Source organism: Mytilus galloprovincialis, chromosome 13, assembly GCF_965363235.1.
Source record: "Mytilus galloprovincialis chromosome 13, xbMytGall1.hap1.1, whole genome shotgun sequence".
Taxonomy (NCBI): Eukaryota; Metazoa; Mollusca; class Bivalvia; order Mytilida; family Mytilidae; genus Mytilus; species Mytilus galloprovincialis.
In genome coordinates, this window is record NC_134850.1 from 29,414,378 (window position 1) to 29,420,920 (window position 6,543).

A 6,543-nucleotide genomic window follows, 5' to 3' on the forward strand; every position below is an offset into this window, starting at 1 on the left:
TGTTTTTAGAATAAATGTGTTTAGTTCCGACGCAAAGACCTTATCAGTGACTCAATATTAACGCCAAAATATGCAATCTTTAATGACTTGACAACAGTATCGTAATTATATCCCTTCTTAATAAGTCTATTCAAAGGTTTTTTAAGTTTCTGAGGTGAATACTGACACCTTTGTGCTTTATAAAGAATATTTCCATAAAAAATTGGATGTGAAATACCTAAACGTATAAGAAGTCTGCATGTTGAGCTATATTTATGAATGATGTCTTTATACCGATGATAAAATTTAGTAAATGTTTTGACTAGTTTGTGATATCGAAAACCCTGGTGTAATAATTTTTCAGTAATACATAAATTTCTCTCGTTAAAATCTAAAACATTGTTACATACACGAGCGAATCGTACAAGTTGAGATATATAAACACCGTAAGATGGTGACAAGGGAACGTCACCATCTAAAAACGGATAATTAACGATAGGAAATGAAAAATCATCCCTTTTATCATAAATTTTTGTATTCAGCTTTCCGTTAGTGATATAGATATCAAGATCGAGGAAAGGGCAGTGGTCATTGTTAGTATTAGCTTTATTTAAAGTAAGTTCAGCAGGATAAATTTCATTAATATACATACTGAAGTCGTCATTATTGAGAGCCAAAATATCATCCAAATATCTAAAAGTATTATTAAATTTGTTTATCAGATGTTGTTTTGATGGGTCTTTGCTTATTTTTGTCATAAATTGTAATACAAAAAATTTGGCAAATTTGGGAGAATACAAAAAAACTTAAATTATCCTTACCTTCGTATTGGTCAATGCAGATGATTTTCTTTCATCAAACAATTCAAAGTATAAAACTTTTAGAACTATCCCATCGATCGAACTTGAAATAAAAGATACTCAAGTCTATTATTAATGCATATGACTTACATCTAGAAATTGGGAAGATTGAGGTCTTAAGTTTCATCGAAAATGTAATATCAACTTATGAAAAAAGTTAAATCACAAAACTACTGAACTCCAGGGAAAATTCGAAACGCTAAAACCCTTATTAAAAGGCAAAGTCAGAAGCTCAAACACATCAAACAAATGGATAACAACTGTAAATTACTTTCCATTTCAATGTACAACACGTCAGCATCGTCTGTATATATACGACATTCAAATTTGTTTTTCGTATAATAATATTACCTTCCTTGAGAGCTATATGCTTTTGAACCCAGGGTTCTTAATCATGATTTCCTTGATTTAAAGTTATAAGCTAATGTACCACGGGTTCTTAATCACAATTCACTAGATTGAAAGTTATCAGCTATCGAACCAAGTGTTTCTTGATTGAGAGGTATAAAAGGTATTGTATCAAGTGTCTCATCGGGAAAATAGAAAGTTTTCTACAAGACATCATGATTTGGTTATCCATATGTTTAATTGTTGTAGCCTCAAGATCAGTCTTCTTTTCCTAAAATGTTGCATACTAGTCACCAAATATAATTTGCCCAAAACAACTTGCCGAAAAAAGGAAAATAACAGAAATACCGAACTCCAAGGAAAATTAAAAACGAAAAGACCCTTAACGAATCCAAAATTGAAAAGCATAAGCACATCAAAATAAAAGAAAACAACTGTCATATTCCCGACTTGGAACAGGCATCCTGTATAGAAAATTGTGCATTAAACCTGGTTCTATAGCTGGCTAAACTTCTCACTTTTTTTATGACAGTCTTGTACAATTCAATCATATATGCCATAATCATTACGACTGTGTTACCAGTGATGCTTAGCCTTTGTAGCACCTGATATCATTACAGATTTTTAATTGGTTGGTGTTGATCACTCTTAGTTTAATGTGAGTATTTTTGTACACTGTTGTCGTTTGTATGCTTTAAGAACTAAATAATTTAGGTATTTTTTTGGAAATCAGCAGAAACCTTAGAATTTAATTGCATGTATAAATTATGTGTTCTCATATATTGTGTTTTAAAATTATATCATTCTCCACTTGTATTTTGCATTTCATATTATGTTTAACATTGTGTATTTTATATATTGTGTAGCTCATTGATATTTTGAAAACAATTTTATTAATGGTACATATAAACTTATTATCATTATATATATAGAATAATACATGGGTAAATCCGTATCGCATGCTGTATGCCCACGAGAAACCAACATCAGTCCCAAGGGCCGAAGGTACCGAGGGGTGGTTTTGGTCGAGGGCTGATACATTATTTTACCATGTATTGGTCGAACCAGTAACCTTTGTGTTGGTAGTCAAATGCACTAACCACTACACCACGGCTCTCCTTGATAATAAAAAATAAAGTATGGTGCTTAAATATGAAGGATACAGAATCATGGGAAATAATGTAAAGAATATAGAAAAATACAGAAAAAAAATACAAAAATGAAGGATCCCTATCCCTCATTTTTGTTCTGTCATGTATTAACAAGTTAAACTGAACATTTACTTTGATGAAAGAATGACGAAAATAATAGTGGGATGAGGAAAAAAATTTATAAATGAGATGAATCCAACGTTATCAAAATCAGGAACTTTCAATTTAATATTAAAAACAAATGACCTTAATACAATGTCAGTACACGATAAATAAAGGAAATAGGTATGGGTGAAAATGAGATAACTCTCCATCCAAGTCACAATGTTAAAAGTAAACATTATACGTCAAAGTAAGGCCTTAAATACGGAGACTTAACTCTCACCTAACAGCAAGGTATAAAGGGCCCAAAAATAACTAGTGTAAAACTATTCAAACAAGAACCGCGTCGGTCTAATCTAACATATATAACGCGAAGACGAGAAGCACCTATTAACCACACCAACAAACGAAAACCATGCAACAGAAAGCTATAAGGGCCATATACTAGTACTGAACAATTTCGTTTTAAAGTACACGAATATATTTTTGTAATTTGAAATACATTTTTTTTTAACAAAATAAGATAGGTCATTAAAACAACTAAAACAAACTTTGGTTTATATATTAATTTTAAACTCTTTTGAACAACAGCTGGTGGAAAATTGATTACGCGTTAAATCTGAAAATCGTAACAAAGAAAAAGAAATTGGATAAAACATTCGTTAAGACAAACATAACTGATAAAATCAAAGAAAACAAAGTCATAACATCGATTAATTACAAATATTCAACGTAATAACGTTTTTGTCAATAAAAATAAACTGAAGTATGTACGCAATTGCATTCTTTTCTTTCAAAATAAAGAAAAGAATATGTGGTCGATTGAAATTATAAAATGTGTACATATATTTATATTTTATAGTGTGTCTTTTTATGTTGTGATCTTATACTATTGTTTCAGAAAAGGGAGAAGGTTTGGTACCGTTGAAACATTTCATTCCACTGCATATTGTTTGCACCTGTCCTTAGTGGAATCTGATGTTCAGTGCGGTGGAGGACATTTTAGCGCATTGATAAGACATTTGAGAGAATCAAATCGGACGTTTTAGCGCCTAAGTAGAACCCATTTTAGCGCCTGATTTTTAACTCATTTTAGCGAAAATTAAAATTGTCAATGCCCATCTTAGCGATTTTTTTTAACCCATTTTATATATTAAGATAAACAAAAAAGGGGGGATTTTCCAGTTTTCCGACAATAACTCAAGAATTCTTTCACCAATTTGCAATAAATTTTAGTGAATTGTTTATATCTATAAACACGAGCTTCCTTTCGATTTTTATAAATTTTAGATTTTACGTTTCCGAGTTACAGAGTTTTATTCATAAAAAAGGTGGGACTTTCCACTTTTATGACAATAACTAAAACATGCTTTCAGTAGTTCTCGTGATACTTTGGTGAATTGTTTATATCTGTTGATGTAAGCTCCGTTTAGACTTTTATAAAATTTAGATAGTACATTTCTGAGTTCTGGGGTTTTCTTAATTAAAAAGGGACGATTTTCCAGTTTTTGGACAATAACTAAAAAAATGCTTTCAGCAGTTCTCATGAAACTTTGGTGAATAATTTATAGCTATTGATGTAATCTCCCTTTTGATTTTCATAAATTTCAAATATGACATTGATAAGAAATTGAACTGTATTTGTTTATAGTCTGACAACAGATTTACCAAGTATTGCGCAACAGCACAGTTCATTGCAAAACAGCAAGAGATCTTTAATGGAATATAAATTCAATTCATATAACCAATTTCAAGTTCTTTGACTACTTTTATTCAGAAACCTGTAATATGTCAAATATTTAATTACAATCCAAATGCAGGCCTGTATCAAGCTTGAATATTGTGTCCATTTTTGCCCCAACTGTTCAGGGTTGGACCTCTGCGGTCGTATCCAGCTGCGCTCAGCGAAGCAGTTTATTATTTTATTGTTCACAACTTTTTTTTATTAAATATATATATATGGTTCAACCTAACATTATTCCATTGTGGCTAGTCTGTAAAATAGACATCAATTTTATTAATGTTCTTATTTCAAAAAGAGGTGCACTCAGCATATAATTAATGTGTGCATGAAGGGACAACAACTTGCTAGAAATCGAATGTTTTTACCACAACTAATATGTCTTAATTAGTGGTTGTCCTCTGTTTATGTGGTTCATAAGTGTTTCTCGTTTTTTTTATATAGTTTAGACCGTTGGTTTCCCCGTTTGAATGGTTTTACACTAGTAATTTTTAGAGCCCTTTATAGCTTGGTGTTCGGTGTGAGCCAAGGCTCCGTGTTGAAGGCCGTACCTTGACCTTTAATGGTTTACTTTTACAAATTGTTACTTGGATGGAAAGTTGTCTCATTGGCACTCGTACCAAATCTTCCTATATCTATGTATATGTATAATTATTAGGATATGTATATATATATTGGTTCTATTTTGTTAGGATTATCTAATAAATCAAAAGGATTTTGAAGAGATTAGCATATTCACCTGGAAAAAACGTGGACATTCACCCCGCTATACGTGTACGTGCACTTGCTTTTACATGTTAACTTGATGTTCAATTGGTTTTAGTAAATATCTGTTATTAAATACATTTTTTTTCTCTTGGAATATGAAATAAAACGTCCAATGTATTTTGTTTATGTAAATATGTGGTTTCAGGACTTTTGAAAAAAAAATCACTTCGGTGATTGGCCTCAGTAAATATCAGTTGTTCAAAGGGAAAGAAAACACATATAGTTAACTCATCATAAGACAGTGACGGCGGTAAATAGTAGCGAGACAGAAACTATGGAAACTAACAACAAAAAAACCCAATAAAACTGGAGACGCGGTTTATTGATGTTAGGGAGCAATCATTTAAGTTTTGAAAAAAAGAAGAGGAGGTATGGTTAAGGTGTTTTCTTTGATTCAGATTTGTTTTTACGCGCGAACATTTAGAATTTAGGATTAGAATATTTAAAAAAAAAAAAAAATACCCCCTCCCCCTACTTGAAGTAAAATGATTGTTCCCTTTGAAAACAAATTATGGGGGCAAATAATAACGTTGAAAAGTCTATTTCGTAAAATGAAATATTGTATAATTGTTCAAATACGAAAGATTGAAAAATCGGTAATCATTTATAAGTGATTACTATTTAAAGTCATAAGAAACCTCAAATTAAAAACAAATATGCACATGTTTTTTTGTAACTCAATTGATAGTTTTCAGTATAAAACTTATGTACATATACTTTTTTCTGAAGACAATTCTTTAATTTGTTCATATTTAGAAGAAGTTTACTTTACTTTCATTGCTTCCTTCCAGGAGCAACTCCCCGACATATTTTCCGTATGCATAGTGACCTCAGAGTCACCCATCTCGTAAAAATCCGGTGATCGCAATACGCATGAATGTCCTTAAAAAAAAACTATTATCTGATTGTACATGTTAAACACGTGCTCAATATCCATGCCTATTGTTGATTGTTGACAAACAGGTGACAATCGTTAGACTTCGGCTTCAAAACACGAACTTTAATTACCTGCCATATTTTCACAACAACACTGACCGATTGGAAAAAAATTTGACGATTGTACGAAATTTATGCGAAAGGATGAAAAATTTTGTCCTGCATTTTTTTTAGCTGTAATATCTGTCCTGCCTTTTTATTTTTCACTCTGTTCGGTCCTGCCTTTTTTTTTTACCTAAATTGTCGTCCTGACCTTTTTTTTTCAAGTGTCTCATCCTACCTTTTTTTACTCAAAACTCCTGTCCTGCCTATTTTTTTCAAATTTCACCCCCCCCCCCCTAAAAATCAAATGATAGCTCCCTAGCAGTCATTGTGCAGTAAGGATTTTGCTTATTGTAGGAGACCGTACAGTGACATTTATAGCTATTAACTTCTATATTTCATATGGTTTTTGGTGCATATTTTTCTGATTGGCAATCTTACTTATCATCTTATTTCTGTATTAGAGAAAATGTTAACACTGAAAAGTTCGTTTCATAAAATGAGATATTATTGTACTATCGTTAATTAACAAAAGTTGAAAAATGTATTAGTATTTATAAATAATCACCATTAAATCTTCTTCAAAGTACGATTGTGATGACGTAATAACTCTTTA